Source organism: Rhipicephalus sanguineus, chromosome 1 (assembly GCF_013339695.2).
Source record: "Rhipicephalus sanguineus isolate Rsan-2018 chromosome 1, BIME_Rsan_1.4, whole genome shotgun sequence".
Classification (NCBI taxonomy): Eukaryota; Metazoa; Arthropoda; class Arachnida; order Ixodida; family Ixodidae; genus Rhipicephalus; species Rhipicephalus sanguineus.
In genome coordinates, this window is record NC_051176.1 from 30,756 (window position 1) to 55,909 (window position 25,154).

At 47.4% G+C, this 25,154-nt stretch overlaps 1 long non-coding RNA gene across 1 annotated transcript; it reads right to left on the reverse strand.

Annotated features, from left to right (window-relative positions):
* Nucleotides 1–479: 479 nt before the first annotated feature.
* LOC119384498 (uncharacterized) lies at nucleotides 480–12,561 on the reverse strand. The gene is made up of 4 exons (XR_005181901.2): nucleotides 12,282–12,561; nucleotides 3,193–3,392; nucleotides 2,155–2,253; nucleotides 480–569 (listed from the first exon to the last, which is right to left on the reverse strand). It is a non-coding gene; the product is annotated as an uncharacterized LOC119384498 (long non-coding RNA).
* Between the last annotated feature and the right edge of the window lie 12,593 nt (nucleotides 12,562–25,154).

A 25,154-nucleotide genomic window follows, 5' to 3' on the forward strand; every position in this document is an offset into this window, starting at 1 on the left:
CCAAATCCTTTGAAGTCCAGTTAACATGAAGGCTCCTAAACCTGTGCATGTTTAGGAGCCTTCATGTTAACTGGACATGGTAGTCAGATGAACAAAAGCATTTTTGGAGCTGCTTAAATGCAAGAGAAGATGCATGTTATGCATAGTGTTGGCTTGGCAAAGGCATATGTTTGGCAGACACATACTGTTGTAGCATCCTATGTAAGAGATATAAATTGGGGAAAATGTATTTCAGACTACGCTGATTATAAAAAGCATGGTGTAAAATATGCTGAATAATCTCAAGAACATATTAAAACCAAATAATGTGCACAAGCACTACACCTTTCATCGTCTTATCCCTAGTGTTTCTAGGGAAGTTATGAGATGAGAGTAAAATATGAAGTGCTATGATACCATGTATTTAAACAAGCTGTTCCATGCTTGTTATTAAATTGCTTACCTATCAGCAGCACTGTGTTCTTTGCTGTAGCTTTGCGTTGATAAAAGTACTATTTGGTAGACCACTTGAGCCACACAAAACAAAGTGCTTGCTCCTACAACAGTCTTGAGGTAGCAGTTTGTTCGTACTGAAAAATACATGGACATTTCAAGGTCACACTAAAATAAACAGCTGATTCATGAAGACAACTTCAAACAATATGCTCAGAAAACTTACTACGCTGTTCATTACATAAGTGTCATGCAATTTTGCCAAATGTGGCAATAGTTTCAATATTTTCTAATGGTTAATACAAAACCCCTCCCATTTGGCTCATTCTTGCCCTGCTTATTATGCTAAAAGAAAATTGTCTAACCATTTCGCTATGCAACATGCCAGTCAAAAAGGCAAGACTTTCATTGTACAAGGCAAGATTCAGCATTCATTGAGCATTGTCATGGTACTGGTAAGTGCGAGACTTGGCCTCAATTCACAATTCGCTATGTGTACTTCTGCCACAACACTGATTACACAGGCCAGGGGCCACGAGTCTTATCAGGACCATTTCCTGCAACCAGCTCTTGGAAAAGAATGCCATGAAGTGGCTGCTCAGACGACGAGAAACACTTCCTCTGGAGATGAAAACAATGGACAGGAAAACACAAAGTACATCACATCATAATAGCGAAAACACACAGATTTAATGACAATCTGAACTAATTTATACCACGGCATTCAATAACACTACATGTACTGCCTAAAGCAAAATCTTGCATGACGTGTTACACTTAATAGCACAGTAAGCTGACACAAAATAAAACAATTTCAGAGGTCTTAATTAGTCTCAAAAACAAATATCAATTGAAGCCAGTTTACAACAAACAAAACGTTCTGGGATGTGTGACAACTGGAGCACCAAGTTCACTTATGAAGCTTGGCTTCACAGAGAAGTATACACAGTACACTCTCATTAAACGGAGCCTGAAGGGACAAGGGAAACATGTTCCATTTAACAGGAGTTCCATTTACTGAGAGGTGAACAGGGATGCAGCATTCAAGTATGAAATAAATCATACTAGAAGCAGCTGTTCAATTTAAGCAGCCATTCCGTTGAACAGATTTTCGTTTACCGAGAGTCTACTGTAGTTCATTCTGAAAAACCTTGCGATTACTGTCACTTTAACAGAGAAAAATATAATAATGATGGTTCTTCAGCACTGTGCAGTTAATGTCATAATGTCAATGTCATACAACTTGCCCAAGCTTCCATGCTTCTGATGAGCATAAACAAAAATGGCTGAATTGTCTCTGTGTGAAGATTTACAATCAACTGAAGAACAACATGGCCAGTGAACAAAAAGTGGGCAATTTTTGTTGACTTTTTACACTGCCTTGAATATTTCAAGTTTCCATCCTTCAGGTGATACTATGAGAACACGTAATAAAAATATATTAAAAGGACACAATGGCAGCAGAAATGATAAGACATATAATATGCAAACAAAATCCAACTCAATGCTTTTTTTTAACCATATGCAGGAGCCTATACCACAGGAACAGAAGTTTTTTTTCACACCAAGTTAACATAACACATGTGTGCATGCACACGTGCGCACACAAAAACCAGGAGTTTTTCAAGTAAACAAGGCAGTGCAGTGATAGCCAGTTATACTACAGTTCAAGGTCTAAGAACCAACAAGATTTGCTATGCACAGATAACTATGAAAGCTTACCTATATTTGCATTCCTGGAATTAGGTCCAGGAATTAACGGATTGGCCAACAGAAGAAGTAAGTACACAAAGGAGAACACATTGTAGCGAAACAGCACCGCTGCAACAAAAATAAATTGCAAATGTGATTTTATGACACCCTAAGTGCAGCAACTATAAACAACAGAGCATCTTAAGCAGCAGCAGACAACAAATGTACGGCTCTAATCTAAGAAATGGTCCTTAACGATAGATGTAACAATGAATACTGCAACGCAAACATTTTTCTGAGCTCTTTCTTTAAATCGAGCCAAGACTTAAGGTCCAAGCGGCTCAGCGTGTGAATTTCAACTATTCTTGTGCGTGTTGGAAATAAAACTTTGTGAAAGCTAGATGAAAATTCCATATCTCTACTAGCACAATGAGCACAGTTTTAGAACACATCCACTGCCTTCCACAACTTATGCTTGTTTTCAATCCTGGACCACTGGAGACAAGAGAACACAATTGCTGAACACAAATGACTTTCTGAAAGACAAGAATCACCTGCATATGGTGCACGCTAATCCAGCTTTTAACCCTATAACTTTAAGTGCAGAGCTGCACTCATGTTAGCAAAGTGCGTCCTGATCAGAAAACGAAATTCTCATTCAGGCCACAGCTCCTTTTGCTTTGCTGTGGCAATGAATAATGTAGCTCATCAAGCTATTTCAGATAAGACATCCCAGTTTGGAGGCAGTTACCTGGTTGGTGGTTTACATTCCTTTCATTATCAAGTATTAACTCTCCTACATTAAAAGCTTACACACGGACTAAGGCAAAACCTCTTTTATTGAACAAGTTGTATCCTTTAACGTTCTGAGCTGATATTAAAAAAAATAAAAGAATTGAATTGTAGATTGAAAGTGAATTGTGCATTTAGTATTTAGTATATTTATAATAAAATTTTGCTTGCAAATATTCAGTTAAAAGAAGGTTATCTAAACTTTTTCTCCATTTACTCTGGACTATGCTAACACACATTCTTGAAGTACAAGGTAGAGAAACTTGTCCCACATACCTAGCAACAAAACAACAGGAAGTGCCACTCTAAAGAGCACTTGGCAAACAACTGCTCTGACCATCTTGACGTTTCTTGTAGCAACAAACGATGAAATGATGTGTTTTGAAGGACTATCAAAGACCTTGTCACCTCCTTCAGCTTAACAGGCACATTCTGCTTTTCCAAGCTTTGTGTACAACATCACAGTGTGCCCAGTGCTGAAAAAAATAAAAATAAAATAGGCAGTCAAGACATTGTGATTTACGTCACCTAGAAAATAACGGCATGCTCTCGTAGTTCTGTCAACAGCATATATTTGCAGAGCTTATGCCATGCTTTTTAAAATGAAAAGTAGCTATAAGAAGCAGAATGAATATAAGCATCACTGGAAATTCTACTCTGTATCAGTAATATACCTGAACAGATTTGAAGCTTAGGCTTTATTTGCTCAAAGTGCACTAACTAGAAGCAACAGGGTCATGTTGCTTTTAGGTCGCACCTGCCTTTTATGCTAAAGTTCAAAATTTATTATTTTTTACAATTGCTTCAAATATAAAACTTGCAACAATATACTTATTTTAAATTACATAGGAATAGTGAATTGGATCACTGAAAACAATTTATTTTAAAAGGAGCACAATCTAAAACAAGAAGGCCAACTATCTCCAAACAACAGACTCTCCCTTTTCAAAGCAGATTACCCTAAAATTTCATAGTTAAAGGATGCTACAATTGATTTTTCTGTGTTCTTATATGTCATGTCGAGTGGCCAATCCAAGTGATAACAGGAGCACAATGGCGCAATGGTCACTAACAACTAAGGGCAAAAAGACTAGAAAATGAAATGACCACTTAAAAATATGTTGGCAAATTGTAGGCAAACGTTCCATCTTTATCTGCACCTCTATGCCATGCCTCTGCAACATATGAGCGCAAATGTCATGACTGGCTTGGCATGGCTTCTATAATGTCAATAAATGCCTTTATTAGATGCTTCCTGTAAAACATCTTCAGAATGATGTCATGCTCCTTATCAGATATGACAGTATAGGCTGCTCTTACCATCAACACACTCCTGAGGACACAATCATCACTCACTGTTTTCATACTTAGTTTGCAGTGCAAAGGTGGTGGCAGCTCTAATGAGTTTCACAGTGTTTAACCCTTTACTGCCGGTTGTCGCGAATTCGCGACATACCGAAAGACACTGATTAAGTAACACACGAAACGCGTTGATGCCTTCACCGGCGGCTGTCACTTATTTGCAGTGAACGTAGCTTTCAGCACGAGACATCTAGCGCCATTGCATGTAAGGTATTGCAAGCTGGAACCCAGTATTCTGTATCAGTTGCCGGAGAGCGCGAAGCACGTGCAACAGCTCTCACTACTTCATTGTTTTCTGCCCGAGAGACGCAAGTTCCATCTCCTATAAAATTTTTTCGATGTGCACGCATACAAGAGGTTGCACACGACATGTCACGTTGTTTTGAAGTACGTTATTTCCTGCGCGATCCTCGCTTCTGTGGTATGTCGCGAATTCGTGACATCCGGCATTTGAGTCAGTCAGTGATGACTGCCGGTATGACAAGTTCATGATGGACTTCCGCTAATTTTATGGGAAAAAAGTCTTCGCATGCGCTTGCCACCTGAAGATAAAAGTGACGACAGCTGTCTCAATGACAGCGAAGACGACGATGTCCGTCTTCATGCACAAGCATGAGTGTCTTCATCGAGCAGTGAGGATGAAGACGAAGATGTGGTAGACCAGCCAAGCTAGTGCCTCTCTAAAAGATGCAGCGCGGTGGAAAAAAAAAGACTGTCGAGAACAGCAGGAAGTGCCACAATGGAAAACCGCTCATCCTCAATGTGACACTGTCTGAGCTCCTATTGAATATTTCAAGGAATTTTTATGACACCTTCACGGAACACATCGTTCAGAAGAGCAATCTGTTTGCGACGCAGAAAAACCTGAACAAAGGACTGGCTCTGTCTCGTTGTAAGCTACATCTATTTCTCGGTGCCGACACCTTCATGCCATTCTGTCAGCTCCCAAGAAGTCTGCTATACTGGGCAGCGGAGTCTAGGGCACACAGGGTGGCCGACACGATGTCACGTGATTGGTAGGAGGCAATAAAGTGAAACTTGCATTTAACAACAATGACGACGCCAAGTTATGTCGCCCTGAAGAGATTCGTTTCATTGATGCGGCGATGCCATATTTGCGTTGCATTGAACATATTTAGCTACTACTGGCTTAAGTGCCGGTTGTCGCGAATTCGCGACATACCTAAAAGTATGCATTAGCGTTGCATTTTGGATAATACAACTCCTGATTTAAGTTAAGGTTGCTATTTAAAGCTGGAAAATGAAAAAAAAATTTTTTTCTTCGGCGCTTTCATAATTCAGGCATTAAAGGGTTAAAGGCAGACGATGCTGATTGTGGCTTTTAAAGCACATAAGTAGCTGCTGCCTGGAACACGTGCTTTCGTATTACAGCAGAAAAAAAAACAGCTGTAAAACGCTAGTATATACTGCATTCTATATTCTTAAAGTAAAGCAGAATGAGAAGCGAGGACTGTCTTTAATTCCTGGTAAACTTTGTAATTAGCACTTATTACAACACACTTTATAAGTGTGCAGCAGTAAGCTCTGAGGTATTGGACCATCTGTACTTTGAGAGAAGCCATGTTTTCATTTTGTGCTCCTTCAAATAGATAAAAGCTATCATTCATTCCAAAGTTCTGGTGACTAAAGCTTTAGTCTATCAAGTGCTCCAGTGACTTTCACTATTTTTCTTTTTACCTTATCCAAGACCACTGATGAGTTCAACGGAATGCAATTCCTGACATTACATGAAAATCCCTTCACAAAGTTGAAGCACTGCATAAATAAAAATGAGTTCCTATTAAGCTCTAAAGTGTGCCTATGCTACTAAGTACTAGTACATCAATGCGAGCGAACAGAAGCCCTACTTATTCTGGTCACAGTTCCTACTTATTTGTATTTTTTAGATGCATTGTTTTCTTATCCAGTTCCCTACCATTAGGAATAAGTGTGGGCTAGACTGGACATTCGTAACTCACAAAAAGCCAAGCCTTGATTTTGAAGAAGCCAGAAGCACCAAGGAAATGTACAACTGCAGCTGTTTTTGTAAGGCCCAAAAAGCGACAATCTGTTGTTGCCAATATCAGTGAGGCACTTAAAAGGCAAAAAAAAAAAAAGTCTTTATAGTGCAGAGCAAGGGGACACTTCTGCTTACATTTACCATGACAGACAAATCATTTTCTGACAGCTAATGACGAATGACCACAGGAAACTCATCACAATAGACTGAGCACTCAGAGCAAATGCACACCTGCTTTGAAAGAATTGTGGGCTTTAAAAACTGCACAGTGGGTCAGAAGGTGCGCTTTAGTGGAAGGCTCTGGATTAATTATGCCCACCTAAGGCTCTTTATCATGCACCCAAAGCATATTAACACAAGTGTTCTAATGTGACAGCGTTAAAGTGTCTGTGTAGCAGAAAATGCAGCGTTGGTGTCATTGTCCGTCAGCAAAAAAATCCCGATGGATGTAAAGAATGAAAATCACGGTTCATGGTGGAATTGAATCCAGGCATTCTGTGTGGCAATCGAGTGTTCTACCACAGAGCCATGCCAGTGCTTGTAAATACTTTGGAAAAAGACCCTATACAGGCATGTCGGGTGAGGAGTCGTGTTAGATTCATATTGCGTGGCAGATGCACAGAATCCCACCAGGCATCATACCATGTGAAGTGTGTAATGAGTGAGTGGTCTAAAATTGTCCACCCATTATAAAGGGCTCACTATACTTTATCATCACGATCAGATACAGTAACAAAGTGTGCAGCTACGTAGGTGTGCGTATTGCTTTACAGATGTGTAGTGAATACTTCGCTACTTTATAAAATAGTGAATTATGGCTTAGTAGGTACATCATATATGGCCTAATAGGTACATGCAATCACAACTGCACTTGCAGTAGGCGCCCTATGAGAATTTACGTTGAACGTGATCCGTACAGGTGCTCCTTTCCTCATGGCACAGCTGAGAAGTGAAGTAGGCGATGCGAACAGGGCCCAATATGCTATTGGGTTCCACCGTTAAATGCAAAGCTTAAGCGCCTTCCGATTTTTTGCTTATGCATCCACCAGAATGCGGCTGTTGTGGCTTGAGCATTGAACCCACAACATTCGTGTTCAGCAGCACTACGACATAGCCACTAAGACAAGGTACACATTACTTGCCTTGCTGGCACCATGAAGTCAAACGATCTTGCTATTTTTCAATTGAACTTATGGTAGATTCAGGGCTGTAACTAAGGGGGGGTCGAGGGGGCTCTGACGTCCCCCGAAATTTTTTGATGCTTTAACTTTTCGGGTGGCACTAAAATACTTTCACGCCTTCACAGCGACCAGTAGTTGCCAAAGTTCGCCGTTCTACACACAAACACCCCCCGAAAAAAATTCCTGGGTACGGCCTTGGGTAGATTTAATGCAACACTGAGTGGAATGCCAAAGTGGGCTGGATTATGATTTTTGCCAGCGCATTACTCAACCAACCTAACCTTTTAATGCTCTCATTGCTGTCCCTTTACCTCAAGAATTAAAAGCAAAGAAAAACCTTAAAAGTTGCACGCATAAAACAAGAGATGCCTTTCAGCCCACTTTGCAGCAGCAGTGGTGTAGTGAAACTTGCCATGCGAGTGGTTTATTCCTTTGCAAAATAGCATCATAGTGATCTACAGAGCTATGTCCTGACCAAATCTAGAGCAATTGAAGCAAGAAAATTTTCTTTTAAAATTTAATACATACTTCTATATATTGCAGTGTCTACATGGATAAGCTTGGCTTGAATGGCTACACTAAGAAGGAAGCTATTATTGTAAAAATTCAAAAAGCATGAATGCCTTCAAATGGTGGATCTGTAGTTAATAGTTTATCTGAATTTATCACCCTATAATAATAAAAAAATTGGGGGTGTTATGTGTCAAAACCACAATATGATTATAAGGAACGCTGTAGTGGGGGTCTCTGTATTATTTCTTACCACATGGGGCTCTTCATTGTGCACCTACAATTAAGTACTTTGGCCTTCTTGCATCTCATCCCCACTGAAATGCGGCCACCATGGTTGGGAATTGAACCGAAGTCCTCGAGCATAGCCACACCTTTGATTAAACCACCAGCACTTTAATAGCAATGATTACTCGAGGATAAAGTCTTTTACTGAATTTGCCAGGTTATTCTTCAATAAGTTTCAACAAGCCTTTTGCACAGCCTTGTTCAAAAGTAGAGCTGAAATGTTGCCATTAAGTGCCACGTGAACGATTTTTATTGCCTCGTGCATTATTCTTGGAAACAGAAGGCCTCTGCTTGCCATTGTGTTCTGTGATGTACATAGTTTTCAATCTTTTTATTTTCTGCTGCTAGCTTCTCATTCCAATAATCCTTTTATAACTTTGATCAAACTAGTTCAATTGCTCTTTATATTCCATCCTGTTTGTTAATTAGCTTATTTGGACATTACACGGCATTGACCCCAGGAAGCAGGACAAAAGGGGAGTTATTACCCTTCTGAGGGGGCCCTACCAGAACAGCAGCATTCAGTTAGTGGGAAAAAAAAATCTTCAGCTATAGCATCATGCATACAGGCGTGGCTATTAAGCACAAATTTCTTGCAACATTCTACTTCACACTTTGTGACAAGCATAGTTCTATGAAGCATATCAGCCAACTACGCACCATTATGTGCACTACGCACAGATTCCACATTCCTAGGAATGTGTAACAGGAGTTATGAATGGCTCGTTTATATATGTGCTGCTTCAAATAGTACAAATTGGCATGCCATTTATTTTTGGTGCAGGCGTGTATCACATTCTTACTTGAAAGTGCTCACTTATAAGCAATATACTTGTAATGAGTAAAGTGCAGCAAAAAAGGGGAAATTCCTTGAGCAAGCTAAGTGAGGTCAAAGGAGACAAGGTTGCCATGAACTTCAGACTAAGTTTTAGTCTGAATGAGAAAATGCATATAAACCTTCACAAACAAGCTCAAACCAAGATTTTGCAGCATAAAGAATCTAAAGTTTACTCTTTTGATGCACAGAAACCAAGCCTTTAATAGTGAAGGAAAATAATCATAGTAGAAACACAGAATTTCATTGGTATAAAATAATAATATAAAAGATTTTTAAAATATGCACTATAATTTAAAGCCAGAGTACTTTGCAATGATTGCAAAGTGCGGGTGAAAATCTAATGGTGATTAGAGATGAATAAGCCTGCAGTAAACAGTCAATTGCACCAACAAAAAGAAGAAAGCATAAGCAAGATGCAGTATCCTAGATGAACTGTTGTGCCATTAGACTAAAGTGAAGGATGCTGCAAGCAAAGACAACACATGAATGAAATCAAGCTCACACTGAGGTTCACCTTTGACGTGAGCCTTCACAACGAATCTTCAGTGCTTTTGTGAATACAGAATACTCTTGACTCTTTCACAAGGTAAAGCACCAGCTTAATATCTCTCTTAGCTCAAGAGGGGTGGGGTCCCTCCAAATAACAGGAGCTGCTTTTATATATATATATATATATATATATATATATATATATATATATATATATATATATATATATATATATATATATATTGCTGATCACCAGGCAAGGGACGGCCTTCCCCCAATCTCCTCTGAATGAAGCCCTCCCTGCCTAACTTGATCAAGCAACTGCTGGCTACTCGTAATTTAGAGCAAGCACCAATGCAAACATATACTTCAATTACTTCCCAAGTAAATTTTCATCCTTGAGGAATTGCTGCATCACTTTATGGTGATGCAGACATTCCTCAAGCCCAACTTACCATCCCGATCGTTTAGCAGAGGTTGTCATGCCACAAAAGGAGAATGAGAAAGGAAACATAAAACCATGAAAATCAAGAGAAAGGAAGAAAGTAAGACAGTTAACAGCTAAGTAAGAGAAAAACACCTAAACAGAAAAATAATCCCATTTACTCCGAAGTTGAATGGTCAAAATGGGAGAAAAGTTCACACACAAAATGTGATCATTAGCCATCAACTATGTACCAGAAATGCAAGAAAAGCTTGAAAGAAAGGCTCTTGTTATTAATGACACATTACTGCAGGCAGTTTTATTAACATACAGCACTGTATGTTACAGCCAACAGATGCAAGATTCTGTTTTAATTAAAGCAGCAAACATCCTGCTCTGCATAAGCATACAGCCTGTAGGTGATGATGTGCAACCCGTATCCAGTGGCTAGCTAATTAGTAGCCACGCATCAGTGCCCTCTGGATGCCATACACATTTAGTGGGTTTGACATGCTGACTCGAGTGCTCGTAGCACACTGCCAAGGCTTCAGAAAAAAGATAAACTTTTTCTCTCCTAACAGGTAATAACATGTGTAACCATATACACTTGGGACATATTTTTGCTACATAATTAGTGCTTATTATTTGAAATCTTATTCAGAAGAAGAAAATAATGAGCATATAGTGTTCATTAATATTCTTTGTATTTAGTATATATAATACTGCTCTACTCAGCAGCTTCCTCATTTGTACAGCTTTAAAATAAAAAGCCAGCCTTATGAAAGTGTTGAACATGGCTATAGTTGAACCCTCATTTCATTTCTTTTAAATGATGTTTTTACATCCTGCAGCCACAATCTGGCAGTGAGTAATGCCACAGCTGGAGGCAACCGGTTAATTTTGACCATGTGGGACTGTTTAGCCTCTCACAGACTGAAGAGCTCCTCTACTGCACTAGATGCAATAACATTTAAATAAGTTTCAGACCCTATGCTACTGCAGGTACATGATGCATTTATGAATTTTGCGGTAAAAAATAACAAAAAACAAGCACCTTATGCAAAAGAATGTCGTTCTATGCATACTCCCTCATTGTAGTCCATCCTTTTACATTAAGCCAAACTGTCTCGCATTTTATGACACTGCGAAGAGCAAATGGCAGTGCAAAGGTGACTACAATTTGCACACCTGAACACAAGCAGCAACACGAGTTTCTTGTAGAGTGCTGCTTCACTGTAAGCTCCGTGCAGACTTGTTTTTTTAAGCTTTAAGTGAGAGTCAGTGATGCACTGATACGGCTTTTGTTATACGAATACAAAACTTGAGATCTTAGCCTTCACTCGTTCTGATATTGACTGAATTAAGCGGCTGTTTTTCAATGGGGCTGAATAGAAAAAAAATGCTATATATATGTCAGTACACATTAAGCCCTGGTAGCCGAAAAAATTAACCCAGAGATCTCTGATTTGCACGGCGTGCTTCATAATCGAATAGTGATTTTAGCATGTTTATTTCTTTTTGCTCGATCAAGGGTCCCATTATATGTGGCAACAAAGGCTAATGAAACCAGTGATCTTGCTATCTACAAAAGCATTTTCAAAATTACCCCCCCCCCCCCCCGCTTAGATAACCGAAAGGAGAAGGTGCACTACACCCAATTTTTGTTTTTGTTTTTTTTTTGCTCGGACCGATGACGAGTCACCGGGAAACACAAGATCATGTACGTACTTTGGGCTAACTTTAGCAGGTTATTGCGTACGTTGCAAAACCGTAAACCGGTGCTGAACAAAAAAAAAATGCCAGTTACGCTTTGGTTGTGAACTTCTGGCATACGCTTATAATTACACACATGACAGGCGGAATACACACAAGGACCCGCCAAAACGCAGACGGTCGTCAGACCAGTCAGGATGCATCGGAAAGCAAAGCGAAAGGTACTCCGTCACGCTCGTTCTGAAGTCATGCATACACACGCATCATTTCGGATGTGCGCGTCTATCGATCCGATCAGAGGAAAGTAACAAAAACAACCCTAAGGCCATGGTGCATTAAGAAGCTCGCCCACACGTTGCGTGATGTGAACAGAACGGACCCTCAGATACCGACGTACGCTCAAGCTTTGCCCAGGGTCTCCATTTCCACAAAATAGGACCCTTGGCTGCACGAACAACACAAGTAAATTCTTTTTTCGGACCTACCACACTGACCAACAAAAAAAAGCATTCCATATGCGCAAAAGATGACAGTACTCACAGACGACCCCATGGGAACACCTCCACACGCTCTTTCTGCTCGTCTATCACAGCCGGGCTGTCACAGGTGAGACGGCGAAACCGTGTCGATGATAACGCGACCACCCTCCTTTTCCGCACGAATGCTCGAGCTACGCACGATTACGCTCGACCGTAACAAACGCATCACTCGGACAGATTCGTACACCGACCCGCTGGATATGGGATACGTTACGCCCTCTGCGCCTGAGCCACACAGCCTGCTCGGTGCCGAGTTTATCTTCAGTCAGGTGTTCGGCGCTTTCAGCGGAAACAGAAACAGAAGCCAGAAGCGCAAAACCAGCGAGAGCGCCATGCGGCCAAATGTTTGGTGTCGCTGAAGCTCGCGATATCATAAATTTCATGTTAATTCCCTACGAATTGAGCTCAAACGCACTTTTGTTGTTTCAATAATGCCGAAATGCTAAACGGCAAACCATAAATCTGTCGCTCAGCCGTTAACTGCGTTAACGCTGAGATCGTGAATCTACATAAAAGGTTAAAGGGGCGTCAGTACAAGTTTAAAATATTTATTGTGTAAATAAATGCTGTAATACGTATGAATATTAATATACCACTAATACAAAAAGACCTATCTAAAAAAAAACAATTGAACCGAAACCGAAACTAGATTTTGCGGGAGCGGGCGCTGTGTTCGTTGTCTGCTACAGGGCGAAGGATCGGCTGCTGGCCCGTTTGTTCACAAGATCCGATCAATCAAATGTGGAAATATATTATTGCTCGTGGCTAATAGGATGTATACGCTTTTGACGAGGTAGACCCAAATACAATCGTCGATTGTGTAAGAATCACTTGCGCAAGTTCAAGCTTGTTTTGCTGCCGATTGGACGCACTGTGCAGGGGAAGCACATAGTAACGTATATCTGAAGCGAGAGTAGGAAGGTGCCTGCATATTTTTTAACCTACTGGCCAGGAAATTGAGCTTTTTCTCAGGCACAGCCCTGTCATGATTTTCCTTTTGAAAATTTCGACTACCAATTTACTTGGAGAGTACACTTCTCTTACCAACTGGCTCCCAATGCATGGATGTAACGATGATGTACTAGACTTTTGCTAATCGTGCACTATCGTAATCTGTGAATTACGCAAGTATAACTTACCTGTTTGGAACGGCGCTGCTTTAAGCTTGAATATCAGTGTTTTATAAAAAAAAGAAAGGGTGCATGGGATCAATATGAAGAAGCGCACGTACATTAAGACCGCTTTAATTTTGCCCTTGTCTACAAAAGCTGTTTTGAATGGTGAAGTTCAAAAAAGGGGGGGAGGGGGTAGGCCCTTAAATCTACCTAAGTCTCAACAGATACGTTTGATGTTCTTCTCTGTCTTCTTCATCGTGCTTAATACATTTCGAACTCCACTTACTGAGGCTAGGTCCTGGGCGTCCACATATGAACGATTGTTGACCAGGTGAAAGACAATATATAGAACAGTTTTAGAGTAGGGTTCATAGGGTTAGCATTGCTTGGGAACGATACGCTATTTTTTGTAACTTAATTTTAACGTGCGTACCCTAGAGGATAGCGTATGACGCATACGCGGTGGCGACAAACGCTAACCTAAAGCTTTGTGTTAGCGTTTGTTGTCCTTGTGCATGCGCCATACGATAACCCCTTGGGTACGCACGTTATATTTCGAAAACAGCGTACGTACCCAAGCAACGCAAACACTACGAACCCAATTATAAAGCTATCTGATGCTACTAGACACGACGCAGTAACTCGTTCAATACAGCTGCTGAGAAGACAGGTCCGCTGTTTACCCAACTTAAATATACTTGCTAAGAGTGTTACCTCAGTGGTTAAAGTTCGGGCATACGCAGCTCATGATCATTCGTGAATCCAAGGGGGATATGACTGACGTCCAACTCCAAATGTACCGAACCCCCTTCTCTAAAATGTGCGTGTACGCACGTACACGCCAGCGTATGGCACGTGGCGAACCCATGAAGTCCTTACCGGCTGTTACTGTTCTGCTCTGGAGAGATAAGAAATAAAGACTCACAGGATTCGCCTTCGAGTCCTAAGAGTATTCGGAGGCGAAAGCCATCCGGTGTGGCGATATCCGTGCGCTAACTGTTATTAATGTAAATTTCACCAATAAGCGTGCACTAATTAGCGTTCACTATGAAGTTGAGAGGAAACGGGAGTTTTTGTACCGCAAGCCGTGTTTTCAAGGCCAGTGCCTGATGAGGCACATAATGCTTTCGCTTCAAAAGGCGTGATGAAGATTGACCATAACCATATTATTCCTTCACTATTGAAGCTCGTACAGCCGACCTGCATATATTGATCTACTATACAGACCTAAGAGAAGAGGCCGCAAACCCAGGGGATGAATTCCTCCTAGGGAGAACGACATTACACTATATACCAGGAGCGGAAGCGTCATCCAAAGGATGAACTCCATCCGCGTCCAGGGCTTGGTAATAGGCTTCCCAAGCAACGCTTAGCGGCGCTGCTGCTCTTGACAGGCAGCGCCATCTCTGGCAGAAAAAGAGAAACTGGGGTGTTAGCAGCGCGCGTTTTCCCTTCTCTCCACCGCGTTGCTGCTCGCTTGTGCACGTGCAGAGCTCTCGCGGCGACTTTCGGCGCCTCGCAATTGTAGTGTGCACGTACCTCACAGGAGTACGGCCACTAGCGTGGGTTCGGACTTAGCGAGCCACAGGGCCGCGTCTCCCAGACAACACTCGACGTCCCGAGGTCGTCCTCAAATGGTACAATCGTCCTCGCACATTTCTCGATGTCCTTGGTACGTAGTGAGTACGACACGAGCTGGTTTCGCCCGGAAACGTCTTTGCGAGTGCTTTCTGAGGACAACAAGTTGTCCTGAAAAGGTTCTTACAGATACCTTTTGGGGATGACAAAAGCAATATCGAGAGCGCGCTAGCAAGTTGTCCTGAAAAGGTTCTTCCAGGGACCTTTTGGGGATGACAAATGCAATGCATGCACTGAGCGCTAACATATGATTCCTCGCGTCCTTTTCGCACTAAGTAGATGCATATCATATGTGAAAATTTTCTCAGCACGTTTGTTTCACACAGACATTGCATATTTTCGCCTCGTTGCTTCTCTTTTGGTTGAAAAGCTTCAAATTACGCGTTTCGCTTTCTGAAACACAATTAATAATCTTGGGTATCGAAGCTGATATTGCGAAATGTTCATTTAAAATAGTGTGTTCCTAAACGTGGCAGCCATATATTAGTGAATATCCGCCGCTGAAGCGCGTAATAACAAACTAGCCGCTGGCAACCATTGACCATGCGTTGCCGTTCTGGATAGTCAAGTAGCCAAACCAGCCAAGCCATTCCAAGTCAACTGACTGTCAAGATGGGATCTTGCAATGAAGGTTAGTGCAAACCGCATCTTTGTTGTTTGTGTGTACAGTACAGTTTAGTGCACAGTTAATAAAAGTAAGATGTCTGAAAGTGCAAATTGTAGACGTCGACGGGAGGTCCAATCGCCGTGTTGATGGGTGCTTCACGTTACTCAACGCTCTGGACTGGTGCTCCAATGAATGGATCGGCACCAGTTGAACAAATCGCGGTGAATTGTGCTTCGGAGAGTCCCAACGTGAATAACGGGGCATCGAGGTCCTGCGTCTGACACATGGCCCGACCTCGGGCAAGTGAACTCGATGACCGTGTCGAGTGCACTGGTGGGTGTCTGAGCGGAGCCTCTAACACTAATGAGTGCACTGTGCACGATACACGTGGTGATGAGGACATTGGCCAGACTTTCGACGGAAGTTTGCAAGCATGGGCATTGAGTCGCAGTCGTGGCATGCTGCGGTGACATCACATGAGACTTTCATGACATGTAGCATTGTTCTACACGGGCAAGCATCTGGTTCCTTTTGCATGTATTAATTCCTCTCATTGAAATCGTAACTGCCTTTATTTGACGTCTTTTTTTTTTTTGCAGGAGTAGTCCAGTACAGTAAAACATCTTTGCAATTGTGCTGGATGCCTTAATATTGCTTTTTTTTCAGGCACTGCCTCTGACTTGGACCTCGGATGCCTGAGAAAGCGGTCCTCATAACCAGTCGGGACTAATTACTGTTTAAATAAATGAATTTCAGTCAACAAGCTTTGGCTGTATTTTTTGTCATAGTCAAGCACTTACTGTCACCTCTCCGTTTCTTGACGCAGTATACATACAAAAGACCTCACAGAGGTGTTTTTCCTTTAATGTATGTAAATACCTTGAAAAGAATAAATCAATATGTAGTAATACAAAATATCACAGCCTTACGGTACCGACCGGCTGCACAATGGTTGTTCTGAAAACATACTAAAAAAGCCTGAAGTGTTGTTTTGAGGACGTCCTGAGGCTGTTATGAGTACGGACAACAGGACTGGATTAGTGCCATTAGTACCATAACAGGACGTTCTGAGGATATCATAATGTCCTCAAGGTGGCATACTGAGGATGTCCTGAGGTTGTTATTGTGTTGTCTGGGCTGCCGTCGCCTCGCGTGAACTTGCGCGCCGCTGCACACGTACGTTCAAGCGCAACCAAGGCGCCGAGCGTAGCGCGGCAGTACACAGTACATGCTCTCGAAATCCGCAACACTTTATTGCCTCGGCAACACCACAAAACGCAGTACAACGCCCGCTCCCAAAGGCGGCGGGAGAAGCAAAACAGGCTTAACCACACCACCGGGCGAACGTACAACACAAAGGGTGCCGCGAGCACGTCTCCGCGGGCAAAGGGCTCACGGGGACACGCCGCTGAGAGAACGTTCCCTCGCGACTATGCTGCGTGCTCTCACGATCAGCGACCAAAACAGGGGCCCGATCGCTCGAGGCAAGGGCAAACTCCGCTCGCGTTGGCTTCGATAGATACGGTTTCGGCGTAGTAAGACCACGCGCGAATGCACCGCCACCGCTCTTCAGCCTAGCGTTCGGAAAAGGACAACGTAAGGTAAGCGCTCACCGCTGGCGCAAGGCACCGTTGGCGAACTCCGTCCGAGCGAGCCCAAACAAAGGAGCGATGGACAGGAAAGAAAATGCGTGCTTACCCTACGGGGTCCAGAGAGAGTCTGACTCCCCCGCCGCGGCGCAACGTCTCGCGAGGACGCGAGACTCGAACATGGCGCCACCGTCGCGATCCGGCGCCGGGGTGAGGGGGTTTAACGTCACCCCCCCCGCTCGCCCAGCGCCGTAGGACGGCGGAGGGAGGGGAGGCGACATGATCGGACATGAGGATGGCAGAATAGGCGAAAAACCCGCGCAATGGCGACCGGGCAAGCCTCAACCCCCACATCCCCCTCTCCTAAATTTGCCCTTTACCGGTCTGCAAAGGCAGCCGGCGGTCACCCATGCAGTTAAAATAACACTGCCATGAGCAACCACTAGCCTCTCCTGACCAGTTGCTGCTGCAAACAAAAAGAACATACACTTTAAAATACATAAAGAACATGAGCTTTATGTTCGTTAGAAAAGGCCGGGAAAAAAAAGAAAAGGGAAGAAGGAAACACGAGGAGGAACACAAAAGGCACACGTGAGTTAAAAGTTAAATAAAGTTCTCGCCGAGGTCAATGAGCAAGTCCCCGCTTGTTGCGTCGTCTGCGGACGGTGCAGCTGCGATAGCCGCGGGAAGCACTGGGCCGACGAGAGCCGCGAAGTCCGGACTTGCCAAGATGCGCTCGCGGCACAAGGCAGCCAGGTCCTGGTCGGGAAGCGCCGCAGGTGCTGCAGACGAGGTAGATGCCCGTCGATGTCTGCCGTCTCGCGCCCGCCTTGGTCTTGGCCACGTGCAGGCTCCCCTTGAAGTGGCTCTGGGAGTAGACGTTCACGCCACAGAGAGCGCACTCTTGTACCCCAGGTGGGTCCGGCAGCCGGGCGCCCTGGGAACGTACATCGGCCTACGTGACCGTGGCGACCGCGAAACGGCCACGGCACGCGTTCGAGGGGGCATTTCTCGTCGCACCCGCCGCTGCGCCTTCCACGGCAGGTCACTGACAAAGAACTTGGGCGCTTCCTGGCGGTCCTGTGCGTCCAGGTAGCCACACTTCGCTGTTGCACCTTCGCCCGCGCGGCGCCGGGACGGGGCTCAGGTTGCTGGTGTGGCTGTGTCTTCGGCGCCGACTTCGTTTCTTGCCGGCGGGCAGGCGACCGCTGCTTTTTCGAGACGGTGAACATGGCGAGAGTCGGAGGCCGGTGACCGAGAGTAGGCGCCGTCGATTCGAAACTACGAGCAGACTGAGTCCGCACGGCTCGCGGTCCTGCTGCGTAGCACGCCCGGGCTGTCGGCGAGGATGCTCCAATCACAGCGCGCACACTCACTCACGTCCACTGCGCATCGCGCGCCTTCCCCAATCACGGCACCACACCACAGTCCAATGTAACGGCGGTGCGCCGTCACGTGGTTTCATCACCACAGCGCGCTCGCTAGCGAACGTTCAGCGCGGAGCGCGCGGGAGAAAAAAATAAGAAAACAGAAAAAAAAAAAGACGCGTACATGGAGAAGAGAAGCATCTCGGGCATTTGGCACAAGACAATGCAGAAAATTAACACGAACACTCAATAAAAACAGCACTAGCAGCAACTGGCGGGGCCGACTTCTTTCCGAGCATTGGCCTGGAAGAAGCCAGCCTGAGACTAGAAAGTAGCTGAGGGCCTTCGGTTGCGGAAAACAGGAGTCCGCCGTCCGGCGCGAAATCACAAAGGCGACCGCTTCCTCAGATTATACCGATGCGGGGTCCGAATGCGGTCCGCCGCACCGGGTGTGCCCCGTTGCTTGCGCGAGGTGCCACAGGGCGTTGGCGCAAGCTCGTCAGACCGTGATGCAAAGGCTTTCAGGTCTGCGATATGGGCACGGCTGAGTTTTCCCGAAATGGGATCTTTCAGCAAGTACGCGAGTGGAGTCCAAGCTTTCTCCACTCGGTACGGACCAAGCCACTTAGGAGCGAGCGAGGCTGAGAACCCCTTACTCGCGTCGCTAAGGGCGTGGTTGCGCTTCAGGACAAGATCGCCCACCTCAAATGCTAGGTTGCGATGCTTGCGGTCATATTGGGCCTTCTGCTGAGCCCTAGACGACGCCAAACTTTGCCTTGCTTTACAAAAAGCTCGACAAAGCCGGTCCCGAAGCTGTGACGCGTAAGCCGAACAGTCTGGCGGCGTCTCCTCGTCCCCGAGCTGGCATTGAATGACACTGGTCACCGGATTTGCCAACTCCCTTCCAAAATTTAAGAAGGCGGGCGAGAAACCAGTCGAGCGGACTCTCGGATGTTCGAATGGCGAACGCGAGCTCGCTCAAATGGTCTGCCCAGTCCCTTTGACTTTCGGCAAAGGCCGCCAACATTGGTTTGAGCGTACGATTGACGCGCTCCGTCAAATTGGACTGGGGATGGTAGGGTGAAGTGGTGCAGTGATCAATTCCCAGGGAACGGCACGTGACACCAAACACCCGAGCGGTGAAATACGAAGCGTTGTCAGTGATTAGCCTTTCCGGAAAGCCGAACCGGCAAAACACTTCCTGCAGCTTCTCGAGCACCGCTCGCGCTGTCACCTTTCGAAGAGGGAACAATTCCACCCACTTCGAAAAGTGATCCACGACTACCATGAGGTGAATGAACCCCTGCTTACTTCTGGGAAAAGGTCCCATTAGATCGCAGGTGGCCACTTGCCACGGACGCTCACTGACAATCGGTTTCATCAGACCAGGTGGCTTGCCACCCCTAGACTTCACCGTTTGACAGACGTGGCAGGAACGGCAATAGCGATAAACGTCACGCTTCATGCCGGGCCAGGTCACCGTCTTGCTCAGTTTTTGCGAAAACTTTGGAGCCACTCAGGTGACCGGCCATGGGTTCGTCGTGAGAGGATCGCAACAGGGCGACTCTCAGACTTTTGGGCATAACCACCTTAAACGGATCGATGGACTCGTCATCGGTGGCTACGTATTTCAGCAGGAGCCCGTCATGGTCCAGCAAATATGAATCCGCGGGGGACTCAGCGACACACGCTGGTTCCAGCCCCCCTTCCGCGCCCGCTGCAGGGCAAGCAGCGTAACGGCGCTCCGTCTCCCTGAGACCGTCGCAAATTTCGCGACAAAACGGATCACTTTGCTGAGCCTTCAGTAGCTCTTGTCTGCTGAAAGCGATTCCCATTCTCCCAAAGGGGAACCTGGTATCGCGCCCACTCAGGACCGCAGCAACCGCCGCTTGCGTCGGCGTCACGGGTTCGCTCTCGGCATCGTGGCCTTTGGAAAGCTCACCCGCTGGCCGGCGTCGCGGTGCGCTGTTTGCCTGGATAGCAGCCAGGGTTCGTCCGAATGCGGGCTCGCCCTTTTCGCCGAACGGCGGCGAAGCCGCTGTTCGCCCCCACCGCTTGCTTGTGCAAAGGCACCACTAGCGGCTGTCGCACCGGAATCAAGGTTCTCGGCAGACAATGGGGCACGAGATAGCGCGTCAGCTACCACGTTGGTGCTCCCCTTTCGATACTGCACTGCAAAGTCATAGTGCTGTATCAGGAGAGCCCAGCGCGCCAGCCTGCCCGCAGGCTCACGGAGCCGCATCAGCCAGCTGAGCGCACTGTGATCCGTTTGCACCACGAATTTCGTCCCATCAAGGTAGACGTCAAATTTCCGCAGTGCAAACACGATGGCGAGGCACTCCTTTCGGTAACGGAATAATTTTTCTCCGCGGGTACCAAGGAGCGGCTGGCAAAGGCCAACGGCTGCAACACGCCATCGTATTCCTGTAGGAGAACGGCTCCTAATCCCAGATCGCTCGCATCAGTCTGAACAACGAACGGTCTGGTCAGGTCGGGGAGTCTGAGCTGCGCTGTCTCCGCAATGGCGCTAGACAGTCGGCAAAACGCCTCTTGCTGCTCAGGTCCCCATCGCCAAACAGCAGACTTACCCAAGAGCTTGGTCAAGGGCGCCTGCAGTCGGGCACAGGACGGAATGAAAGAACGGTAAAAGTTAACCATTCCCAAAAAGCGGCGAAGGCCACGTACGTCCTTGGGCACGGGGAAATCGAGGATTGCTCGAAGTTTCTCCCGATCCGGCTCAATGGAGCCTTCGCCCAGCGTAAACCCGAGTAACTGAATACGGGTCTGCGCTAATTGGGCTTTCGTGGGATTTAACGTCATCCCGGCAGCCCGCACCCTCTCGAGCACATCGGCAACATGGGCCAAGTGCTCTTCGAAGGTTCGTGAATAAATCACGATGTCGTCGAGGTAGCACAAGCAGTATGACCACTTTGCTTCCCCGAGGACGCGGTCCATGAGTCTTTGAAACGTCGCAGGAGCATTGCAAAGACCAAAGGGCATACGAGTGAACTCGAACAACCCTCTGTGGGACGTGAAAGCAGTTTTGCACTGGTCACGCTCACCCATCCGGACCTGTAGGTAACCTTTCGAGGCGTCAAGCGTGGTAAAGTACCGTGCATCGCCCAGGTTTCCTACGATGGAGCTTATTGTAGGGAGCGGATAGGCATCCTTACGAGTCACTCCGTTCAGACGGCGATAGTCGACGCACAGGCGATGACTGCCGTCTTTCTTAGGCACCAACACAATTGGAGACGCCCAGGAGCTAGACGAGCGGCGAATAATGCCTGCCGATAGCATGTCGTCTAGCAAGCCGTCGATAATCTGCCTTTTGGCGAGACTGACGGGCCTGGGGTTACACTTCAAAGGAAGCGCGTCGCCAGTTTCGATCACGTGGCTAACAAAATCGGTACAGCCCGGTTGATCGGTGAAGAGCTCATCGTACTGGCGTAAAGTGCCGACAGACGAGCCTTCTGTGCATCATCCAAATGAGTCGCACAGGCGATCAAAGGATGTGGTGCCTCTTCGTGTCGTGTCGGTCGATCCAAAAGGGGGTTTCGAGCCGACGAGCGCGTACTGCCGGAGTATGACCCCGAAGTTTGCGCGCGACACGGTTCGTGCCGTCCCTCTCGTTCCCAAAGGGGACTGTGAGAGGGGGAATGCGTTGAGCAGGGGTATGACCCCGAACTCTCCGCGTGGCACGGTTCCGACGTTTCTGCGGCAAAGGCAACAGTAAGCGCCGGAGGGCTGATGAACGGCTTGAGTTGGGAAAAAGGCCCATCACGATAGCCGCCATTCGCAATGTCCACAACGATCCCGGTCTTCAAAAGAAAGTCCCGACCGAGAATCACAGGAACATTGAGCCCTGGGAGATGAACAAAACGCGCGCGTCTCATTCGATCTCCCCATCTGACAGTCAACCTTGCGGCGCCAGCCGAATGGGGCCACGCCTGTCGCAAGAGTGAATGTCGTTCGGCAGTCCGCAAGCGCACCGAATGCTTCTGCAGTGGGACAATACCTGTTCGCCAAACAACGAAGCGCTAGCGCCCGTGTCCAGCAACGCCGAAAATTCACGGCCGGCAATAATGACCGGAATGAACGGCGCGTGCGTACCAGCAAGACAGCTTGCCCTGTACGCAGAGGGGATAAGCAAAGGTTGGGCCGCCCGTGCCTTCACGAACGACCCGCAAATCCGTTTCCCTGCCTCACAGGAGGCCTAGATCCGGTGCACTCCCTTGCTATGTGCCCTCTTTCACGGCAGCGAAAACAGCGCACTCCATCTCGGTCTCTATCACGAGACGGAGCAGCCTCGAGCTGCTGTGATCGGCTCGCCACGTTATCACAGGATACGTATCGACGAGCGTCACCCACACTGCGTTGGGTCGAATGGCGTCCCTTCGTGTGGGTTTCAGGTGGTGCAGCACAGGCTGCCCGCCTTTCGTGCGTGTAGGGATCAAGAGCGCGAGCGCTCAACTCCCACGCGCAGCCACTGGCAGCCGCAAAGGCAGCGCCGTGGGGCTGCTGTTGGGGCACGGCCCCTCGCCATGCGCAGCGCGGCTCAAGGGCCTCGCTGGCTGGCGGCGGCGGGCGATAGGCACGCGCGGCGAGAAGGTCGCCTTGAATGCGCTTTGCCTCGGCGGCCAGCTCCTCCAAATCGCGGAAGCGACCGCCGCGCAGGTACGCCGAAAAGGTCGGATGTGCCTGCCGAATCACCCGTTCGACGCGTTCCTCGTTCGAGGCCCTGGGCTCAGCGATAGAAAAAGGTCGTCCATCGCGCGTACGTACTCCTGAAGCGACTCATCAGGAGCTTGTGTACGGAGCTCGAGCTCTCGCCGCATCCTACTCTCGTAGTCAGCGGGTAGGAATTCGCGCAGAAAGGCCGCGCGGAACTCCTCGAGGGTTGCTGCTCGGTAACCGGAAAGCCGATACCACCTCGCCGCCGTATCAGTCAGTGCAGCCGGGACAACGCGCCCGAGCACCTCCTGATCGTCCAAACCCATTGCTCTCTGATAACGTGACAGAGAGTCAAGGTAGTCTCGGGCGCTGAGCAAATCCCCGTATCCGCTGTATGTTGGCACAGGCAACATAACAGCGGGGTGGGCGCGTTTCGGAACGGCCGAAAGCGTTTGGACAGCTCCCGAGAGCGCTTGGATCATCTCGACGGCGTTTTGCAGCAGCGTCTGCGTCGCACCTGCTTCACAGGAAGCCGTTGGTGCGTTAGCGGCGCGGTCGAGCGAAGGTGAACAGTCTCCCAGCTCGATCAGTGGTGCGGTTTCAAAAGGACCACCGCCCTGCGCGCCATTCCCAGAGCAAAAGAGGCTCCTAGCGGGATTTGCCTGCTGTCGAACATAATTGCCACTTGGGGCGGCTACCGTCGACAATACAGGCGCCTGCTCAGCGTGCGGTCGAACTGTCGGTTGCACGGCTGACGGCGGGCAAAAGTCGGCAAGGGCCAAAGCCTGCGCCCCGTCAATTCCACAGGGAACCGACTGAAAGCGCTGTGCCGTCGAACTGCCACGCATTTCGAAGGGTACTGCAGCAGTCGAAGGCGCCTGAGCGCACCGTTCGGGTAGGGCAAAGGGCCCAGTCCGCAACGACGCACCATCTCCAAAGGGAGCTGGCAGGCGCTTTGTGTCGTCCCCACAGGGGGTTGCGACACGTATGGGTGCACAAAGGTGCCCCTCGACAGAGGCACTGGCCTCATTCTCGTGCAACGCGGCGTCCGCCAGAAAAGTCAACGGACAAAAATCCCGCGAAGCAGACATGTTGCGGCGAGCCCGAGACGCACAGGCGTACTGACTCGCTAAGAGCAGTCAAAAGCTTAATGAGCTTTTGATACCGCGTTGGGCGCCAGTGTAGTGTGCACGTACCTCACAGGAGTACGGCCACTAGCGTGGGTTCGGACTTAGCGAGCCACAGGGCCGCGTCTGCCGTCGCCTCGCGTGAACTAGCGCGCCGCTGCACACGTACGTTCGAGCGCAAACAAGGCGCCGAGCGTAGCGCGGCAAGTACACAGTACTGCTCTCGAAATCCGCAACACTTTATTGCCTGCGGCAACACCACAAAACGCAGTACAACGCCCGCTCCCAAAGGCGGCGGGAGAAGCAAAACAGGCTTAACCACGCCACGGGCGAAAGTACAACACAAAGGGTGCCGCTAGCACGTCTCCGCGGGCAAAAGGGCTCACGGCGACACGCCGCTGAGAGAAAACGTTCCCTCGCGACTATGCTGCGTGCTCTCACGATCAGCGACCAAAACAGGGCCCGATCGCTCGAGCAAGGGCAAACTCCGCTCGCGTTGGCTTCGATTAGATACGGTTTCGGCGTAGTAAGACCACGCGCGAATGCACCGCACCGCTCTTCAGCCTAGCGTTCGGAAAAGGACAACGTAAGGTAAGCGCTCGCCGCTGGCGCAAGGCACCGTTGGCGAACTCCGTCCGAGCGAGCCCAAACAAGGAGCCGACGGACAGGAAAGAAAATGCGTGCTTACCCTACGAGGTCCAGAGAGAGTCTGACCCCCTTCCGCCGCGCGCAACGTCTCGCGAGACGCGAGACTCGAGCG